Source organism: Urocitellus parryii, chromosome Y (genome assembly GCF_045843805.1).
Source record: "Urocitellus parryii isolate mUroPar1 chromosome Y, mUroPar1.hap1, whole genome shotgun sequence".
In the NCBI taxonomy this organism is placed as follows: domain Eukaryota; kingdom Metazoa; phylum Chordata; class Mammalia; order Rodentia; family Sciuridae; genus Urocitellus; species Urocitellus parryii.
This window is the reverse complement of record NC_135548.1, coordinates 20953936-20976894: the sequence shown is the minus strand read 5'-3', so window position 1 is coordinate 20976894 and position 22959 is coordinate 20953936. Positions and strand designations below refer to the sequence as shown.

General features: G+C 34.9%; 1 non-coding gene and 1 pseudogene across 1 annotated transcript; one reads left to right on the top strand and one right to left on the bottom strand.

The window, feature by feature from the left end:
• Positions 1-22959, top strand: part of LOC144250968 (transport and Golgi organization protein 1 homolog) — a 47227-nt pseudogene that overhangs the window by 14220 nt on the left and 10048 nt on the right.
• LOC144251203 (U6 spliceosomal RNA) lies at positions 3527-3633 on the bottom strand. Its single transcript, XR_013342637.1, has one exon. It is a non-coding gene; the product is annotated as a U6 spliceosomal RNA (small nuclear RNA).

The window sequence follows — 22959 nt, the reverse complement described above, 5'->3', positions numbered from 1 at the left end:
CAGCACTAAATCCATGTTTTTTGAATGTGACCCTGTCGATATATCTCTGGTTTAAAAATTTTCCTTGAGTAAATATTGTTCTGGTAGCAGTTGTATGGCCATGGAAGTAGTGGAGAGTAGACTGGAGATTGTTCATTTTATAATTGAAGGGTCTGACAGCTCTAATTAGGATTTTGAAGTTTTCTTCTCTGTGTTAATTGTCTTTAGGAGAGCCACATATTCCAGGCACTGTGACTCATATATTTAGTGAAATACTCGATGAATATTGAAACTGAAGAGAGACAATTTGTATTCTATAGCATAAAATAAAATAGCCATTTCCCCTTTCAATTTTAGAGCTACTTATAACAGAAGGTACTCCTGTTGATGCTGCTGATACAGAAAACCAACTAGAGATAAATGTGGAAGAGCCAGAAGATGCCACCCTTTTGGACAGCATACTTTTCTTGTTATATTCATTCTTGCTTTATTTGTCTAAGATGGTAAGTTTGACATAGTTTCTTCAATTAGAATGTTGATTATTTATTAGTTTTTAAGTGGCTTCTGGTCATGAAGTGAAGAACTTAAAATGTCTTTATGAAAATGACTCCTGACCCTTTGAGTAGATAGCTCCTGGAACAAAAGCCATAGGAGTGTGGCTTTAGTGGCTACTTGGTTTAGCACATGAGGAAGATTTGCTGTCTACCAAGGCTGGACATGTGCACACCTGTAAAAACTTGGTTCTTCCCCTCAGAAACTTTCATTCTGGCAGGGAGATAACAGCATTCACTTGAAACACAGTAAGATAATGGCAGAAAGAGAGGTATTTATTTGATGGTAGAACATTATTGTCCATAAATGCATTTATTATGGTTGGAAGGGTGATCAATAAGGTCAGAAAGTAGTTGAGATGTGTTTGAAGCACAGGCAAAGGGCAAACAGGAGTCTGACATGTGGTTTGTTGTTGGTTAGACAGGCTGGGGTGGAGGACGGTGGGGGAAGCTGGCAGTCAGAATTAATGTGTTCAGAGAAATGAAAACATGAAGAAAAGGATATTTGGGGAGGGCAGGAGAATGTGAATAGTTGGTGTTGTAAAGTGTGAAGTTGGAGGGGGATGGGCCTGTTGGAGAGGCCAGCAAATCTTAAAGGAAGTCATGAGCCAAAGTATTAATGGATCCCCATTAATAGTGGGGATCCTTAGAAAGTTTTAAGAATGAAAGGAATTAGGTTAGATCTGTTTCTTAGAAAGAGTCACTTAAGGCTGATCTTTCTAAAGAAAATCATGATCCAAACAAGACATTTAATCTGTCTAGAAACTTATCTAAGCATTTTAGGACTTACCTCCCCCCCATTGGTATTTGTTGATATTGGACTTTTGGAGTTTAATTATAGGAATGAGAAAGCTTTTAGAGGTTGGAGGATAAGATGGTCCTAGGGCCATTGAGACAGTAATCCTCCTCAACTGAAGTTGTTTCATGTAGGTTGTGTTATTTCAAGGCTTGTGTAAGAAAGATGATGTTGTTGTTTTCCTTGTAAAATGTATAGATTTTGAAGCCAGGTAGATCTGGTTTCAAATCCCAAGGTTATCATTTAGAAGTTTGGGCAAATAACTAAACTTTGGAAAAAAAGTTTTCCTCATCTGAAAAATGTAGATAATGCTTACTCCAATCATAAGAATTAAATGATTTGACAAGGTAAAATGTCTGGTGAGGTGTCTGGCACTTTGAATGGTTTTACCCCCACGCACCCCCTAATTCTCATGTAGGCAGTCAGAAGGTGGTATAAAGACAATGAATACCTGGGGAGGAAAGACCACCAGGGTGGAAAAGATGTGGTGAGGAGAAACAAATCATTTTTCAGTTGGCTCCATGTTTGTTCATGATGGTGGCAGCCACCTGGGTAAGGGGTATGTACAAGCCAGGCAGTTAGAATAATGATATTTCCAGTGATTAAAGCAGTCTTCCACAGTCATAATTTGATTATCAGAATGAATCAGCATCACTTGGAAAGTTAACAGCCTCACGATATGGGAAGGATTTCTTTATTCATATTTGTAGGTATGCACAGAGCCCTCCTCTAGGTCTAGGTCAGGGGACACGAATGTGGTACAGGTATGGTCAGTGATTGTACGGTGATAGGTAAGACATAGACGTGAGTGGCAAAGAAGAGGCACAATGTTAGGAGACTGATTTGAAAGGAGATTTCAAAAAGGCATTTTGATGGCCCAGTATGTACAGGACATTGTGCGAGGACTAAAAGAGTCTAACAGGTGTAAGGCATGATTGTGATTTTTGAAAGCCTTAAGAAAAGGACTTAACAAATATATGCAAAAATTATGAACAAGTCAATGTAAAATCTTAAACAAGTAGTATGATATCTGATAGGACTGGAGAGTAATAGGCTCTGATGTGTTTGGGAGATGTGCACCAATCAGATTCATTGATCAATGGAATCTTAGTAGAATCTTAGTGTTAGAAGAAACCTTGGAAGGCTGCTAGTCTAGTTTCTCACTCATTGCTGTAATTTTCTTTACTGTGGCCCTGACGAGTAGTTATGAGGCCTGTACACCAGTATTTCCTAGCATGAGTCACTCACTTACAAGGCTATATGTTCTTCTGTTGTCTAGTTCATCCTTGTATTGACTCCAAATTTTCCTCCACATGATTTCCTCTATAAAATTGAATTCTTTTCTACATAGAAATCCTTTAAAAATTTGAAGTTATATCTTAATTTAAAAATTATTTTTAGTATTTTTATCATGGAAACTTTCAAATAAGAGCAGAGAGAATAGTAGGGGACTATAGGTAACCATAACATACTGTATATTTTAGAATACTAGAAGAAAAGATGGTGATAGTTTTACCATAGAGAAATGATGTTTGAGGAGGTAGATATATTTAACTGATTTAAACATTACATAGTGTATACATGCATCAAAATGTCATGTTACCTACTTCAATAATTATAATATTTGTTTCTATGTACTAGTTAAAAAATAAATTTAATTAGAAAAGCTTTAAAGAAAAGCATAGAGAATAGTATAATGAACCCACGGGCCATCACCCAACTTAACAGTAATTCCTTGATAGCCAACATCAGTGAGTTTTTTTAATTTGTTCTAATTGGTTATACATGATAGCAGAATGCATTTCGATTCATTGTATATAAATGGAACAAAACTTTTCCTAGTTGTACACAACACAGGTGTAGTCCTACATGTACCTCAGGTAATGAGGTTCATCTCATTCCACCATCTTTCCTATCCCTATGCCCCCTCACCTGTCCTGCCTCCCCTTTGTCCAAAGTTCCTCCATTCTTTCCATGCCCCTTACCACACACCTCACCCCCATTATGGGTCAGCATCCACTTTCAGAGAGAACATACAGCTTTTGGTTTTTGGGATTGGCTTACTTCCCTTAACCTGATATTCCCATTCACCCGCAGATGCCATATTTTTTTTTTCTCTTTTAATGCTATAAGTAATATTCCATTTCATATATGTACCACAGTTTCTTTATCCATTCATCTGCTGAAGGGTTGGTTCCACAAAACTATGGAATGCTTCACAAATGTGGGTGTCATCCTTGCTCAGGGACCATGCTAATTTTTTTTGTATTGTTCCAATTTTAGTATATGTGCTGCCAAAGTAAGCACACTCTGAGTTTTAACAAATGTAGATACCTATGTAAAAACTACCATAATCAAGATATAGAACAGTTTTTTCACTAGAAAAGGGGTTTCCTTGGGATCCTTCCCAGTGAGTTCCTTCACCACCTGTTCCAGGCAACCACTGATAACTTTTTTTTTAAACTATAGATTCATTTTTCCTACAGTACTGTTTCATATATATGCCACTATAAGTGGACTCATACCTAGGAGTGCAATTGCCTCCTACGTTTAATGTATGTTTAATGTATGTTTTTATCTTATGTGATACTGTCAAGCCATGCTGAAAAATGACCACAATCATTTTATACTTCCACCAGCAATTTAGGAGACTTCCACTTAACTTCATCTTCACTAGCACTTGGGCCATTCTAGTGGGTATGTCTTTGTGAGTTTATTTCCTGATAATTAATGATATTGAGTGAACTTTTTTTTTCTTTTGAGATAGGGGCTCACTAACTTGCTTAGGCCCTTGATAAGTTGCCAGCCTCAAACTTGGGATCCTCCTGCCTCAACCTTCTGAGTTGCTGGGATTAGAGACATATGCCATGATGCCTGGATCAAATACTTCTTCATGAGCTTGTTGACCATACTGTTTTTGTATGTCAACTCTCTCTGGCTAGCTGGAATTCAGACTTCTCCCAGCTCAGTGCCAACTGTGGGATTGGTTAGCTTATAGTTGTTCTTGGCCCTCAAAGGTACTGCTTAGAATGTAGCCCCAAACTGAAGACCACCTCCATGCAGATTTCTGGAACTCTTTTTCTTTGTGGCTCCCATATTTCTGGTAGTTTTCTCTACATATTTTTGGCTGCTTAATCTCCTGGAACTCTGGTCTCTCTCTCCTCAGTGAGACTGTTGTGCCCCATTTGGGTTCCCCTTCCCAAACTGAGGTCTAGAGGGTGCCTCCAGGTAGAATGCTCACCTATTTGTTCTCCTGCTATTAGAGGTAACAGTTGCATGTCCCTTGTGGCTTTCTATCTGAAAATAGCTCTTTAAAAATATATTTTGACTGGGCATGGTGGCATATGCCTTAATCCTAGTGGCTTGGGGGGCTGAGACAGGAGGATCACGAGTTCAAAGCCAAAAGTGAGGTGCTAAGTAACTCAGTGAGACCCTGTCTCTAAATAAAATACAAAATGGGGCTGAGACTGGGGATGTGGCTCAGTGATCAAGTGCTCCTGAGTTCAATCCCTGGTACCAAAAAAAAAAAAAAAAAAAAAAAAATATATATATATATATATGTATTCCAACTTTCTGGTTGCTTTCAGTGGGAGAACAAGTTTCATATAAGTTACTCTCTATTGATTTCTCCTTTTGTTGTAACTTTTTGCAATAATTGAAAAAAAATATGTTTGTGGGACTTCTAGGATATATTGCAGTTTGGGTGAATAAATGACATCCCCCTGGTACAACAATTTAACCTGTTTTCTCTATTGCCATTTTTTTTTTTTTTTTTTTTTTTGGTGGTGCTGGGGATTGAACGTCGGGCACCATGCATTCTAGGCAAGTGCTGAGCTAACAACCTCAGCCTCTCTCTGTTGCTTTATATTTCTTGGAAATTCTGTTTCTTAAGAAAACTTAATAGGAATTATTGCATTGACATCTGCATGTCCTCTCCTTTGATGCTGACTACTAGTCAACAGAGACCTTGGTGAGATTTGCTAATATATTACAGGTTGCAAAATAGCAATGGACTGAGTTACTGGGATTTTTCTTTCTTCATTTAAAGGCTGGGATGCCTATACAAATAAAAATTTATGATTGATTGTTCTTTCTTTTTTTTTTGGTACTGGGGATTAAACTCAGGGGCACTTGGCTAGTGAGCCATATCCCCAGCCCTATTTTGTATTTTATTTATATACAGGGTCTCACTGAGTTGCTTAGCAATTCGCTTTTGCTGAGGCTGACTTTGAACTTGCTATCCTCCCTCCTCAGCCTCCCGAGCTACTGGGATTACAAGTGTGTGCCATGGCGCCTGGCTATGATAGATTATTCTTTACACAGATATTCAGTTTGTATAGTTAAGGCAGGAGATAAATATTTGATTCCTTTTCTTCATTTAAACACTTTTCAGAATAGTAAGGTATTATTCTAGCATTATCAAATGATACCCAAAGGGGCTTTTGAAATATTTTTAACTTTTATTTAAGAGTTAATATGATGTCATGCATTTAAAAATATTTGGTGTGTTTAATCCAGTTAGGAATAGTAATTGTTCTTACCTGATGCTCAATTTCTCCCCCTTTTGCCTTGTAGAAGCCTCCTTATCTTGGCTCCTGGGACCCTTTGCCACCACCTAGTGGTCATTGTTACCTATTTCCCTTGCTTTTGAACTATGAGATGTTCCAAGTTCATCTTAAACATTCCCTGTCCAGACCTTGAAGGAACTATTTCTCTAAAAGAACTTTGGTTCCTTTCAATAGGAAGTGATATTTAGAGGGTACATTCCAAGTACTAGGATTGCTTATTGCTCAAATTGACTGTCAGTTGTAGGCTTTTTTAGTGAACAAAGCTCAGAAATATGTGGGGATTTTTCATCATGTCATTTAGATAATTCCCATGAAAATTCAGGATGCTAGAGAGATTTTACTTCACTTCAACTATCTTAGATTTGTGTTTTCTTTCTCAGATGTTGGAGTTCCAGTTTTCAATGATATCAATATAATTGTTTACAGTCTTGTGCCACTTAATGACATTTTGGTCATTAGTGCATAATAATGGAGCTAAAAAATTCTTGTCACCTAGTATTTTTAATATTTTTTGTGTTTTGATATGTTTAGATATATAAACATTTCCAATGTTACAATTGTCTACAGAATTCAGTATAATAATATCTTATAGGTTTTTATCCCCAAAGTGATGATATACCATATATGAATACCTACGTGTGGAAATGGCTATATTTTCTAGGTTTGTATAAGTATACTCAATGATATTTACACAGTGAAATTGCCTAAGATGTGTTTCTCAGAATTTATTCCCATCATTAAGCAACACACGACTATATTTATGTTATTTAAAATACTTTCAGGGAATGTATTACTGAAATGAAATGAAATTCTCTTGTCTTTAAGCTATATCCCACTAAGGTATGTTTGAAATAATTCATTTCTGTGGTTTGTCACCAACATGATATCACAGGTTGTTTCATTTTTGCTTTCAATATTTAGGTGTTACTTTTTAAAGATTTTTTTGTTTATTTTACACTTATTTAAATATTTAGAAGAGCCAAAGTTAATTTGTAAAAATAAGTTGTTTCTGTTTTCTGGTACTAGTGATTGAACCCAGGGCTCCTATCCACTGAGCCACATACCTTGCCTCTTTATTTTTTATTTAGAGATAGTTCTCACTAAGTTGCGTAGGGACTTGCTAAGTTGCTGAGGCTAGGTTTGAACTTGTGATTCTCCTGCCTGATTTTGAAAGAACTCTAGCTTTTGTCCCAGTTCTGTCTACCCTGATATTACTCTCTTTTATAGTTAACTTTTAAAATTTATTTCATTATGTATTCTGCTATTAAAAAATAAGCAAATGAGAAAAAGGGATATGTAGCTCAGTGGTAGAGCACTTGCCTACCATACATGAGGCGATGTGTTCAATCCCCAGCACCATAAAAAGAAAAAGAAAAGCAAATGACTTTTACATCTAGCTATGATAGCTTTATATAGGTACTGGCTTCACCTTCCCAACTGAAACAACTAAAACAAATATGGAAAAAAACCCACAAACAGATAAAATTTGAAGATCCAGTAACATTGAAGATCAAGCAACAAGAATGATTCTGGAAACATAAGGAACAAATGCTGTGAGCTCTTTAGTTGCCCCAGCTTTTATTATGTTAAGAGATTGCCAAGCCATGACAAAGAAGGGGAAGTCAGGCAGAACCAGAGGATACCATGAATTGAGAGATGGTGCTGAGATTCCAGGAAAACCAAAGTGACTAGAATTCACAGGGTGGAGTACCAAAAGAAGGTTGCTACATTGAGAGACAATTCTGGAAATCTGTGAAAGGCTCTCTGAGTGTTCAGCAGGGTATTGATCTGCACATAAGTGTGATGAAACTGCTTAGCAAGTCAGAGAAACAATCTTAAGTGATTAGAAGGAACAGGTCCTAACACAGGGACCAGAATAGCACCTGGAAAAAACTATCTAAGGAAGTTGGGTAGAATAATCAGAAGGGTGTTACCTTGGACTGACTATTACAATTTATGTCATACCTAACAAATATTCAGACCCAAGAGAATCAAATTGTTTCCAGTAATTTAATTGTATACGAAATATTAAGAATAGTAATTCATAATGTATGGCATCGAATCAAAGCTTACCAGGCATGCAAAGAAGCAAGAAAAATACAATCCACAATGATGAGGAGAAGAATCATCCAATCAAAGCCAACTGAGAACTGGTGGAGATGTTAGAATGAGGTAATGGTATTTTTTTAAAAGTTATTACTACTATATTTCGTGTGTTAAAAAGGTAAAAAGAGATATAGAAGATATATTTTAAGAAAATCAGACTTCTAGAGTTGAAAATATATGATAAACACAGTGGATGGGATTAATGTCAGAATAAGCATTGGGATGAAATTGTGAACTTGAGGACATAGCAGGAGAAGTACCCCAAATGAAACACAGGGAAAATGTCTTCTGTTAAAGAAAAGTGAACCAGAGCATCAGTGAGCTGTGGGACAGTTTCAAGTTGAGCGATGAGAGGTATTCAGAAAAATATTTTAAGAAATGATGGCCAAAATTTTTCAAAAATTTGTGAAAACTGTACATCTGTACCTGTACATCTGCAGATCCAAGATATTAAATGGAACTAGAGTACAAAAAGCATGAATAAAGCTATATCAAGGTATATTATATCATAAATATATTGCTCAAAACCAATGATAAAGAGCAATCTTAGCAGTTAGAGAAGACATTTATGTAGAGAAGAACTAAGGATGACATCAGATTTCTTGTCATGAAATTAGGCATCAGAGAATATAGTGGAGTGATACCTTTAATGTATTTGAAGAGTAATAATGTTGGCCGATAATATCATGCCCAGTGAAATATCTTTCTAAAATAAAGACTTGTACTGACATACAAGCTGAAAGAATTCACCCTACACTTGCACCAAGACAGCAGATGGAAATAATGGAATAAAGGAGTAAAGAACACTGAAAATGGTGACTGTGTGCATAAATATTTAAAATAATTTTTCTTATTTGAACATTTTAAAAAGTCATTGACTGTTTAAAGACAAATATCAGTGTAGTATGGGACTTAGAAAACATGTAAAGTAAAATACATGACAGTATAAATCTCAGAAGGGTAGTAACTATTGTAACGTTCTTATTGAATATGTGAAGTAATATAGTATCATCTGAAGGTAGATTGTGACAAATTAAAGATGTATATTCTAAACCCTGAAGCACTAAGATTAGAAAACAGAGTTATAGCTTAATAAGCCAATAGAGGAATCACTAAAAATACCGATAGTGGTATTTCTGCAAAAGAAGATAGAAAGAAAAGAAAAAGAACAAAGAACAGAAGGAACAAATAGAAGATTATATTAAGCTTACACCTATGCACAGCAGTAATCCTATTAAGTGGAAAGTATCTAAATACATCAGTTAAAAATAGAGATTGTCATATTGCCTAAAGAAGCAAGACCCAAATAGATGTCTAAGGGAATAACACTGTAAATAGAAAGACACAAAGAAGTCAAAATTAAAATGATTGAAAAAGGTATCTCATGTTAAACACTAGTCAAAGGAAATCTGGATTAGCTACATAAAACCAAAAGAGGTTGTGGGGCAAAATATATCATCAGGACTAAAGAAAGTTATTTCCTAATGATAAACGAATCAGTCAAGATTATATAATAAACCTAAATGCTTGTACTTTTAATATTAGACCTTCAAAATATATGAAGTATAAAAATTGATAGAATTATGAGGAAAATGATGAATCCTATAGATTACATTTAGAAATTTCAATATCGTCTCCTCAGCAATTGGCATAAAACGAAAAATAAAAGTAAGGTTGTAGAAAGTGTGAATGACATAATCAATCCGTCCATTTGAAATTAATTGACATTTATAGAAAACCCCCAAGGAGCTTAGTGCACATGGAACATTTACCAAGATAAACTATATTCTGGATCTTAAAAAAATTATCAGTAAATATAAAAGTATTCAAAGTCAGGCAAAGCTTATTCTCTGAACACAATAAAATGAGAAATCAATAATGGAAAAATCTGGAAAATTCTCAAATATTTGAAAACTTAAGTGCCAGGCTGCTAAATATATATATATATATATATATATATATAAATGAACAACACAGTATATTTGTTTTTATGTGGTGCTGGGGATCGAACCCAGTGCCTCACACTTGTGAGGCAAGCACTTTACCACTGAGCTACAACCTTAGCCCCCACTGCTAAATAATTTTTGAGCCAAATAAATCAGAGAAGAAATTCATATTTTGAGTTGAATAAAACTGAAAACAACATATCCATTTGTGCAATGTCACTAAAGTGTTATTGGAAAATTTATAGCACTACCAGGCCCAAGATAGCTTTATTAAAAAAGAAGTCTCCAGTCATTGACTTTAGTTCCTACTATGAGAAACTAGAAAAGGAAAAATAAGTTAATCTCCAAGTAAGCAAGAAAAAAAGATATAATAAAGACCATAAGTCAGTAAAATTTTAAAAAAGGAAAATAAGAGAAAATCAATGAAACCCAAAGGTAGTTCTTTAAGATGAATAAAATTGATCAACATCTAGTGAGGGAAATAAAAGAGGAGACACAGATTACCAATATCCGCAATCAGAGAAGGGATATAACTACAGATTTCACAGATACTAGACTGATAATGGGGATATTATGAACAGTTTATGTTAATTAACTTGACAATTTAGATGAAATGAAGATATTCTATTTAAGCCACAAATTGCAAAAGTTCACTCAAGAAAAACAGACAATTTCATAAACCTTATTGACTATTAAAGAAATTGAAGGTATAGGTAAAAACCTTTCTACAAAGAAAAAAATATAAGACCCAGATAGCTTTATTGGTGATCCAATTAAACCTGTAAGGAAGAAATGATACTAATTCCTAATAGTATTAGTAATACTAAACCCTTGTAGAATATTAAAGCAAGGAAATATTTCTCCTATGAAGCCAGTATTATCACTACACCAAACCAAGACAAAGATATAACAAGAAAAGAAAACCACATACCTCTCATGGGATCTCCAATGAATCTGTACAGAAATTCTAAACAAAAATTTAAGTCACAACAATATGTAAAAGGAAAATACATCATAGACAAAAACTAGACTGATGATGGGGATTTATGTCAAGTATCCAAAATTTATTTAACATTTGAAAATCAATGAAATTTACCACATTGATGTACCTAAATGCACAATTTTTGTGTTTAGCTCAAGAGATACAAAACAAGCATTAAAAAAATATAGCAGAGGGGGGAAATGTTGGGGAGTAATATTGGCCAAATTATATTGTTATTTTGTGTGCATGTACAAGTAGGTGACAATAAATCCCATCGACATGTAAAAAGAAAAATCAGCCCTGATTATTATTTTAAAATGTTTTTAGATGTTGACTGACTTTTATTTTATTCACTTATTTATATGCGGTGGGTGTGAGAACCCATTGCCTCACACATGCTAGGCAAGTGCTCTACCATTGAGTATCAAACCCAGCCCCTCAGCATTGATTATTGATGTAGAAAAACAAACAACAAACTAGGAATAGAAGGGAGCTTAAAACATCCTCTGAAAAAATGCAGCTAACCTCATACTTAATGGTTGATAATTGAATACTTTTCCCCAAGATCAGAAACCAAACAGAGATGTCCACTCTCATTACATCCATTCAGCATTGTACTGGGGTGCAGTAAGGAAATAGCTAGTATACTAAGGCAAGAAAAAGAAATAAAATGCACTCAGATTGGAAAGGAAGAAATAAAATTCTCTTTATTTTCAGATAACATGAATATATATAGATACAATCTGGTATGATTTAGAAAAAAGCTATTGTAAGGTTGACAGATAAAATTTACATCTAAAAGCAATTATATTTTCTGTATATTAACAATGAATAATTAGAAATTGAAATTTTAAAGATTTCCATGTACAATAGAATAAAAATATGAAGTATTTAAACATAAATGTGGCAAAAACTAAAATGTATATATTAAAACTATAAAATATTGCTGATAGAAATTAAAGAGAACTTATGAATCAGAAGACTAAGGTGTCCATTCATCCCAGTTTAATCACCAGAGTCAACATTATTCCAATCAAAATCCCTGCAGAGTTTTGTAGAAAATGACAAGCTGATTGCAACAGACCTAGAATACGTGGCTTCAAGACTTAATCTAGGGCTGGGGATGTAACTCAGTGGTAGAGCACTTGCCTAGCATATGCAAGGTCAATCCCTAGTACCATATGAAGAGGAAAAAAAAGAAAAAACAATTCTAAAGCTACAGTAATCAGGATTGCAGACAAAATATTGGAACAGAGCCAAGAATTCAGAGATAGATACACAATATATATGGCAACAGTCATTGACAAAGATGGAAAGACAAATAGAGAATGGAAAGTTTTTTCAGCAAATGGTACTGAAATTACTGCATATTTATATGCAAAATATTGATCCATGCCTTCATTAGGCACCTGAATTAATTCACAGACTTAAATATTAAACTCAAAACTACAAAACCTCTAGGAAAAAAATAAGAGAAAAATTTTTGTTGAACTTAGGTTCTGCAAAGATTTTTTAAATTTGACAACAAAAGCATTAGAAAGGATTTGACAATGTGGGATTCATCAAACTAAAACCTCTAATTCAAAATACACTTTGAAGTGAATGAAATGGACAAAACACAAGCTGGGAGGAAATTACTGTAAAGCATTTATCAAGACTTGCATCAAGAATATATGAAGAACTCTTAGAACTCATTAGAAAAAATATGGCCTTGTAAAATAACACTTCATCAAAGAAGATAAACAGATAGTAAATACATTTAAAATGCTTGACATAATTATCAGGGAAATGCAATTTTGAAGCATAAGAGTTACCACTACACACTTATTAAATATCTAATATTAAAGACAGTTGTGCTAAGTGGTTGGAGAAGAGATGGAAGAACTGGATGGGTACACAGCTGGTGGGGATATAAAGTGGTAGAATCACCTTCATAAAAAGGTAAACATACACCAGTCATATCCAACCATTCTTTTCCAAAGAAAAGATAAGTTATATAGCAATAGGAGGAATTTTATATCAGTGTTCTTGGCTATTTTATTTGTAAAAGCCCCAAACTGGAAAAAAATCCAAATGTCTATCAATAGATGATAGACAAATTGTGGTACCTACATATAATGAAATGCTACTCAGCAACAAAAATAATGATAGATAAACTGATGTAGATGAATCTCAAATTATGCTGAATAAGAGAAGCCATAGAAAATACAATATATTATCCCATACACATAAAATTTGAGGAATACAAAGCAATCTATTAAGATAGACATTTTGCTGGAGGAATGGGAAAGTGGGGGGCAAGAAGGAAGGGTGACAAAGGGCAGAATTACCTAGAGAATGAGAATATTTTTGGAAGTAAAGAATGTGTATATTATCTTGATTATAATGGTGATTTCATAATTTCATGTTAAAATTTATCAAATTGCACACTTTAAATACATGTAATTTATTGCATGTCAATTTTATCTCAAAGCTATAAGAAATAATATATTCATCTTTTTTCACTTTCTAAGATACAAATAGTATTCTATAAATATTTTTCTCTACTTCATTTTTTAAAAAAAAATGTATTCTGGAAACCAGCTCTTAGCAGTATTTAAAATTATTTTCTTTCTTCTTTGGTTTATTCAACAACTTTCATTGATGACGGTTGTTTCAGCCTTTTGTGACCATGTTGTATTATTAAAATTAATGCTTGAATAACATAGTTTTGTAAATACAAGTTTTAAACATTTGTTGTTGTATTCCCAATATCTTTAGAAGTTAGGGCTGGGGGACTATAGCTCAGCAGTAGAGCACTTGCCCTAGATACCCTTCCCCAGCACTGAAAAAGTTAAAAAAAAAGTGGGATTGTTGAGTTAATAGGTAAATATATAAGCAGTTTTGGGAGATGTTGCCAAATCTCATTCATAAGGGTTGTATCATTTTGTATACTTATCAGCAGTGTCTGAGAATTTGTATTCCCCCACATTCTCTCACCTACTGAGTATGTTGTCAAACGTTTGGATCTTGCCAATGCAACTGAGAAATGGTATCTTAGTGTGGTTTAATTTGTATTTTGTTCAATGTGAGCTAAGCAGAGCATGTTTCCATATGTTATAGCTATTTGCATTTTTTTCCTGAGATCTGTTTATTTCTTCAGCCCATTTTTGTATAGGTTTGCTGGCCATTTTATTTATAATGTTCTGTATATTTCAGGAACATGATTATTTGGACAATAATATGTTGCAAATATTTTTTATCAGGTTGCCATTGTCAAACTGCGTGTGTGTGTGTATGTGTGTGTGTGTGTGTGTGTGTGTAGCAGGTTTAGATACAGCCAGGAAAGATTTTTTTCAATGAGGCAGGTTTTGCCCACTCATAATACATAGAAAATTTCACCCAATATTTTCTAGTACTTGTTTATTTTCTATTTTTACATTCATGTATCTTATCCATTTGTAGTTTATCTTTTGAATAAGTAGAGAAAATCCAATTTTATAATTTTCCATGTGGCAACGCTACTTATTAGAAAGTCTGTTTTCCCCAAACTAACTTTTATTGTACCCCAAATGTCCAGTTGGTTCTGTTTCTGGATTCTCTATTCTGTCCCACAATCTCTATGTATTCCTGGGCTTGGACGAGGGTACATGAATTAATTATATAGTCTGCCCTCCCTGTACCCTTCATTGCTCTTCTTTTTCAGTGCTTTCCTGCTTATTCTTGTTCTTTTGAATTAACTATATTCAACTTGACAACAGATTTTTAAAGATCCACAGATGTTCATTCCCTCCCCAAGTTAAACGTCCCCAGTTTCTTCAATTTTTAGCATGTGCTTTTCGGGGGCTCTTCATGATTCTGTTCTTTTCCACAAGTCATGCAACCTTAAAATGTGGCATCCAGAAATGAAGCTACCAGCGTGGGGTGATAATGACATGATTCCGTAGGGTAAGGCTTATTAAAAAGAGTGTCATCCACAATTGGAGAAAGTAACAGGACTGGAGTGAGCAGGGAAGGAAAGCCCAGTCTGAGCAGTAGTCCTTTAGAAGGGAGCAGGAGAAGCATCTCCTCTTCTGTCTGCACTTTTGGGGCAGGTACCTAGTGTCTCAACACGTTGACAAAAGGGTTTTGCTCTGGGAGGGGCTGGGAGGCCTGACTTTTCTCCTTTTTCCTAGTCTCTGCCTATAATCCCCTTCTGCTAGTTCCCTGGCTTCCTCCAGGACCTTCTAAATCGCTGGTCCTCTCCCAGTTCCGGGGACAGGTGAGCCTCTTTCCTTCTGGAGTCCTTTCATTTGGACTCTTCCGCTCCGCTCTCCTCACGCTGTCCCCCGCCAGGCTCCGCAGTTGGTTCTTTCCACTCCCGCCCCGCCCCTTGGCATCCTCAGTCGGCTCACTGCAGTCTGCCCAGGGGCTTCCTCTGATGACGCGTTTTAAGTGCATTGGGCGGAAAGCGCCTGTGGAGGAAGGCAAAGTTCACTCCCAGTACCGGCCCCCTGCGCTGGGTCCTCCCGAAGTAGGAAACAGTGAAAGAGAGGGTCCTGTGCTGTTCTGCAGGGAAGCGTTGCTTCCGCTCAGCTGTCCCTATACCCTGGACTCAGTACCTGCCACTGTGCCTTCTGTCACTGCTTCCCCGGGGGACCCGGAGCTCCTGGGACCCCTGTCGGTGCTCTACGCAGCCCTCATAGCCAAGCTACTGGAGATGATGGTCCCATTCCCAGGGAGGGACCCCAGCTCTGGCAGCGGGTGGCTGAGTTCTGGTGGAGTGGGTGCACTGACTGTTGCGGTGACGGAGAAATGGAGTGTGTCAGGCCCAAGGCCGGCAGGACGTGACTGTATTGTTAAGCGAGGCCGGTGAGAGTGGACTTGAGCTTTCCCCACTTGCACTTTTTTTTTTTTTTGACGGAATAGAGGTGACAACCTCATGGTATGTTCCAAAATGCAGCCAACAATCCAAACAGCTAACGTTACTACAGGTCTTTTCCCTACGGAGGCTGCTGGGGAAATGGGCCCAAATGACAGTTATCTCGCATTACATGTAGAGGGCGATGAAAACAGAGTAGGCAGGTGTTTACTGCACTGCCTTTGAGCAACCATTTAAAATTAGGCTTTGAATTTTATAGAAGGATGTTAAATTCAGAGAAGTCTATCTAAGCCAGTTTTCAAGAGTTGTCTGAAATTACATGTCACTTATCTGTTTATATAAGAGTGGAATGGAAGTAAGATTTAAAATCTTATACATGTATCATTGTTTTTATTTGTTGCCATAAAATTAATTAGTTCTTTCATATATTTAAGTTTTTGTCTTAAATGAATTTTTTAAAATATAAAAACCAGGTTAACTAAAAGAATGATCCAGAGGGATTCTAGCCAGGTGTTAGACAATGTGATGATATAGGGCCTGTTACAAACTAGAAATGTATGCTCAATTTAAAGTATTTAGATTCCAGCTGGGGTTGTGGTTCAGTGGTAGAGCGCTTGCCTAGCATACATGAGGCACTGGGTTCGATCCTCAGCACCATATAAAAACAAAACAATGTGTCCACCCTAAAACTAAAGATACATAAATAAATATTTTTTAAAAGTATTTAGATTCATTATACTTGAAAACACTGCAAGAGAACAAAAAATATGAGACTGCCAGTATCCTCTCTCTTGAAGAAGCTATTGGAAAATATTGAGGAGGTGGATTTCTGATGAGGAGGTTGATTTAGAATTGCCATGATTCTTTGTGACTGTTTTGTTATAAATTTAAGGTTTCCCATTTCTTCTAATTTGTCTGTTTCAGCTGTTTACTACATTGCCTGATGATACTCAACCTGAGCCTGATTTTTATGCACTACCATGGAAGCCTGTAGTTTTCACTGTTTTCTTTGGGATTGTATCCTTTGTCATTTTCTTTTGGAGAACTGCTCCTGTTGTGAGTAAATTGACTTACTTATACCTTAGCACATAAGCACAAGGATTATTTTATATAGTCACTCCCTCCCCCATTTTTTTTCTTTTTCAGTTGCTAAAACACAAATTAGTGGTTTAAGTCAAACTAATCTTATAAAATAATTTAGTGTGGGTGCAGTTGGTAGAACTGGTAATTCTTACAGCCATCCTGACCAGTAGTTTCATATGTATCAGAAGTCTTAAAAGTGGGATAAAAGATGGGATAGGTTAGATAAATATCCTTTTATGTAGCATATATGTCTAGTAATCTATCTTAAAGAAATAACTATGCTTTGAAGATTTTGGTAATGTTTTTCAATGGAACAGTGTATTAGATTGAAGACTTAGCACAACATAATTCATTTAGGGGTTATTGTATGTTTGATTAATGGAATAGTAGGCAGATTTATTTATTTCAAAGCTTTGAGGTACAGAAAATTCTCACAATTAAATGTGAAGTGGGAAAAAAAGCAGAAACTAAGATTTAAATGTTGATAAACTGTATGTTAATATAAACAGATATAAACAGGGGGAAATGCTGCAAAGAAATACAGTAAAATGAGAAAAAGGAGATAATTTTTCCAGTCTTTTATATAATTTTTTCCTAGATTTTATGATTTGATCATATATTCAGAAAATACCTTTTTATTTGGAAGTATAGATTATGTGTTGTCCAAAAATCCATTAAATGTTTTGTTCATTAAGTTTTTTTTTTTCCTGAGCAGAATTAGTCTATCTCTGTGTATGTGTGTACATATATGTATAAGTATGTGTGTGTGTGTGTGTGTGTGTGTGTGTATGCACTTATACATACTTATGTTTGTACTGTAGGTCATTCTGTTTCATAGTTATTTAGCATAATTGGAAGAAAATTATTTTAGGTAAATGGACTTTGCATATGAAAATCCTAACAGTTAAAGAGGCCAAAAGCATTGGATACAAATCTTTTCAAATCTGAGTGTTCTTTTTCTGATTTCTTAATTATTTCAGACATATCATTGTTAAGATAAGTTTCCTCTCCTTGTACAATTGAGTGTAAAATCTCTTAAAAAGTATTCCCTTCTTAAATAGAAGAATCATTTGCCTGGATTCCTGTGAGGGATTTTCTAATCTCATTGAACTTTTTCTCAGCTAAAAGGAAAAAGGAAATAGAAGGATAAAGAGAAGGGAAAAACATGAAAACATTTTATATTTCTCTCTCTTGTTTCTTTCATTTCAAGAACCCCGGTACCTGTTTCTCTTTTCACTAGGTTATGTGGGATCTGGTTCCTAGCTTGTTGCTCCTCAGTTTCAGCATTTGACTTTGGAACTTTAGTCCCTACCTTAGATGACTGCTTTTATGCTACTTCCCATTTTCCTCTGTTGTCATTTTGAGTAAAAGGTCAGCAAGGCTATGACATTAAAGAAATGTTCATTTCTTTCTGTGTTGGAGTTTTCTGAATGCAATTTCCTATTACGAAGATCCCATGGATGATCCATGGACACATCTGAGTATCCCATCACCATTTATAACATTTGAAAGGACAAGTAATATGCTAAGTTACAAAGAAATTTAGTGATGTTTTAAAAAAAAATTTCTGCTTAGGTTTTATTATCAGGCAGTTTATTGCTGTCTTTTGGAAATGATTGTTTTTGTCCTTTCCAGAATATGTTAATTGTCATTTCTCTTGTTGCTTGTGCATTTTCTTCTAGCAGTCTTCCCTTTCAGATTTCTTGCTATATATTTAGTGGTTTGCAGAAATAAGATGATGTAGCCTCTTAGTTTCTAAATTCAGCCCATAGCCAAATTTAAATTGGAGTTCTAAGATGTTTTCTGGTGAGTGAAAGTGTCATATCTTAGTACAAAGATTATGTCTTTAATATTGTTTCCTCAGATTCCTTTTGAATAGTCATTGTTTCTAGAGTTTATCCTGGTTATTTAGAATTGTCAAGTAAATGATTTTGAGTACACACACACACACACACACACACACATACACACACACATCTTTACTGTGAAATAAGGTACATATCTTAGTGTTTTTATGTCAGAGGCTATTTATGAAATATCACGACCAATTAAATTTAAAAGGCTTGTTAACCTGTACTTATTTTTAATCCTATAAATTATTATCCTGAACCAGAATGTTATTAAATTCTCACTTGGTTATGATTCTGACTGTTGTTTTAGGAATGCTGTTTGAGCAGATGGTTGACATCAAATTTAATCTTTTTTTTCTCTCTTCTAGGTAAAAGATAGAGTATATCAATGTAAATTTTTAGGTTTCTTAAACTTGTAATAACCCTTTGTATTGGTGTTTGATGTGTGTTTTATGTATGTTAGAAGTAGATACAGTGACTTTTAATGTCTATTTAATCTTTTTTACCTCTTGGAAATTTTACTATTCCTAGGTTGCTAGCATGGATAATAGAGTAGATGATGATGGTTCCAACTCTGAGATAGGAGATAAAGAGGAGGAACAAATTGTGGATAGGGAGATGATGATAATTTTAATTTGGGGCAGATTAACTTTGAATATTGATGTAATGCAGATGTATTACATTTGAAGAGTATTTCTATGCTAATGATTTAATCATGCATTAAGTAACTGAGTAGATAATTTAAAGAATATTAATGTGAATCAGTATGTTTTCATTTCTGTTTTTCTTTGCAAAGAATTAAATGATTCCATTTTCTGAAAAGAAAGTGTTTTGAGAAGGGAGGAATATCAAGCTACAACACTTTACTGTATTTCCCATCTGTCAAATAAGCTTAAATTGAAATATCATTTTGGATGGGAGGGGTACCTGGGATTGAATTCTGGGGCACTCTACTGAGCCACATCCCCAACCCCCTATATTTAGAGACCAAGTCTCACTTAGTTGCTTAGTGTCTCGCTCTTGCTGAGGCTGGCTTTGAACTTGGGATCCTTCTAGCTCAGCCTCCTGAGCCACTGGGATTACAGGTGTGCACCACTGCGCCCAGCAAAATATCATTGTTCTTATATTTTTCTTAAATTTTAATAATTTTTATACTCATTGCTAATAAGCATAGATTGCTTTTTTAAAAGCATAATAGTTATGCTAAGAAGTATTTCCTCATAGTACCATATAACATGTCTTTGCTTTTAGTAGATTGAGTAATTGAATTTCATTTAGTGATTGTAATAATCTTGTGTATTTTTCCCCCTTTTAGTCAATGAACAGCAAATTTCCAAAAAGGTGAACAATTTCATGAAAGAAAATGAAGAACTAATGCAGAAATTGCCAAATTATGAACAGAAGGTATAATTATTTTTTTGTTTCTTTCTCCCTTGGTTCTAGCTTGAATCATTTCTACCTGTTTTAATTTAAAAATCGTATTTTAAAATTTTTGTTTCATTATTTCCTACAAATCATCCAAATTCTTCTAAGCAGTCATATGTATTAAGTACTGCTTTCTTCTGGAAAGGGTCACTTGTCTGGAAGTAACTTGTATAGTAGCACTATAATTTGTGCATCTTAATTCTGAATGCTTTATTTACATAGATGAAGGAATTAAAGAAACAGGTCCAACAGACCATGAAACAAAATATGATTCTTTCTGATGAAGTAACTAAATATAAGGTAAAAATCCCTTCTTTGGGGGGAATTACATTCTAAACTCAAAAGTAAAGGTAATGAGTGAGTAATCTTGACACCTTTTTTTTTCCAGGATAAAATGAAGCTTCTTGAAAAAGCTAAAGAACTTCTGGATGAGAGAGCTAAAAGTCTTCATGTTATGTTAGAATCTGAGCGAGAACAGAAAGCTAAGAATCAGGACTTGGTAAGAGTTTTGCTGCTAAGTGTTACTGCAATTTGGCTTTTGAAATATTTTGTAAAATTGGTTAAGTTGAACTTAGTCCAGCTGTTAACTAAAGTAAGATTAGGAGTCAAGGAAGTTGAACCCACTTCTGCCCATTTTGTGGAACTTTTAAGTACTGATACAACAAATTATTTTTATGGGCCTAGGAAATATTTTTATTCTCAACCTTGGATAATTTTCATATTGCTTTGCTCTGCCCTTGGAAACATGCAGAACAACTAAAAAACTATTGTCCAGTTGAACAGTATTTGTTTATTTTTTACTTGAAAGAGTAATGAATTAATCAATTTTCTGTACTTAAAAAATTTTACTTACATATTTCATTTTCAATTTCTATAAGTTTCTGTAATTACATAAAAGTTGCAAAAGATAGTAGAGAGTGTGTTCTGAAATATCTTATCCTCAAGTAAGCTTTAAAACATTTTATATACTTATTGCATTATGGTTTTCTATACTTTGACCTTTTTTTCTGGTTATCTCATAAACAGTAAGGTTGTGGATGCCATGAAATATCTATGACTTCATTTTCCCTCATCTCTTTCAGTTCTTGATTTTTTGCTTAGTCCAAAGCTGGATCCCCTGCATTTACCTGAAATGTAATGGGATGGCTTGACAAATATTTTGTTGTGTTTATCTTTTTTAGTGTATATATATATATATATCAGTATTTCTACTGAAATCCTAATGCATATTTTGTGTTCTGTTTTCACCTGGCAGATAATGGAAAATAAGAAATCTATAGAGAAGCTTAAAGATGTCATTTCAGTGAATAATTCTGAACTTTCAGAGGTAAAGCTGCCAACTCTTGCTAACGGATATTAATACTACATCTTAGTTTTGTTGCAGACCAAAAATTTGAGGTGTGCTAAAATGTGCAAAAAAATGAGAACTATATGATGTCTGGTTTGGGAAAGTGTAACTTTGTTTTTTCTTTGGAATTAATTCACTAACTGTAGTGTTTTGCATTAGCTTCAAATTATCCTTAATGAAGCTAAGCTTCGTGAAGAGAAGGTGAAATTGGAATGCTGTAAGCTTCAGAAAGAAAATACCATGCTTAAGAAGGAGAAAGAGCAGGTAAAGAAATTTGATGTCATACATAATGTAAACTAGAGAAGTGAATATCATTATCTTGTATCTTTCTTGGATCTGTTTCTGAGGTAAGGAATATTCATGTAGGACCTTTTCTAGATATGCAAAGTTTAAACAATGCTCCCCAATTTGAGTGCATATATATGTTCTCCATCTGTTTTGGATTTTTTGATTATTGCTTTTCTTATCAAATGTCAATCAGTTATTAACTTGCATAGCCTCAAAGAAACTTTTTAACCAGAAAATTAAGTATTTTATGATCCTGTTTTGAGTAGTTACTGATTCACCGGCCAAGGGAAGATTACATGATAAGGAATCTAAATTTAGGAGACAGTCATAGGTGCCCAGCCATTCCTACTGGAGGTAAATTATTTGAATTGACAGCAATTTTCTGGGGAATGCAATAAAACAGGGTCAACTTCCTGATAGCTCAGATGTTCTTACTGCAGCTGTGAGAGTTGGGGCCACTCTGCCCTCTTCCTTAACCAAGGTCTCAAACCCCTCAATTGAGGCAGTCTACCGAGGAGTATGGCTCTCTATTTCTTTGTCTAAGTCTTGTAGTCCTAATGTATCCAGTGTAGAAACCCCTACCTAACCCATAGGAATTCATGTGTTTTGACTTTTCAGTTGCAGCAGGAAGTCAAAGACTGGAGTACATCACATGCTGAGCTCAGTGAACAAATCAAATCATTTTAGAAGTCCCAGAAAGATTTACAAGTAGCTCTTAGTCACAAAGATGATACTATTAAAATAAGTTTATACTCCAAATACATGTTTCATCTCATGAATTCTCCTGAAATCTTCTGAATTAAAGTCGAGAGTCTTCCAAACTTTTGCTTCTTTTCTAGGCTTTGACTAATTACATCACACTGTTGAATCGGTTACAATGTGAATCTAAATTTGAGGATCAAAATAGAAAAGATGAGTCAGATGAATTAACCAATAGAGAGAGAGCAGGTAAGATCAGTCTCAGGGAGGTTGAATCCTTTTTTGCTTTCCTGTCTTTAATTAAGTATACAGATGCCACTTTTCAGCTGGCTGAATTTCTTCTTAAGCTTCAGGGTTGTAGACACATATCACTGGATCTGTAGATATGTCTGTTGCATTGGCAGAGGTGGGTTGCTGGGGTGTAATGTAGCAATAGGCATGTGAAGAACACTGACTTTTTCTATCCCATTGAAAACTAGTAAGTACACTGCAGCTACA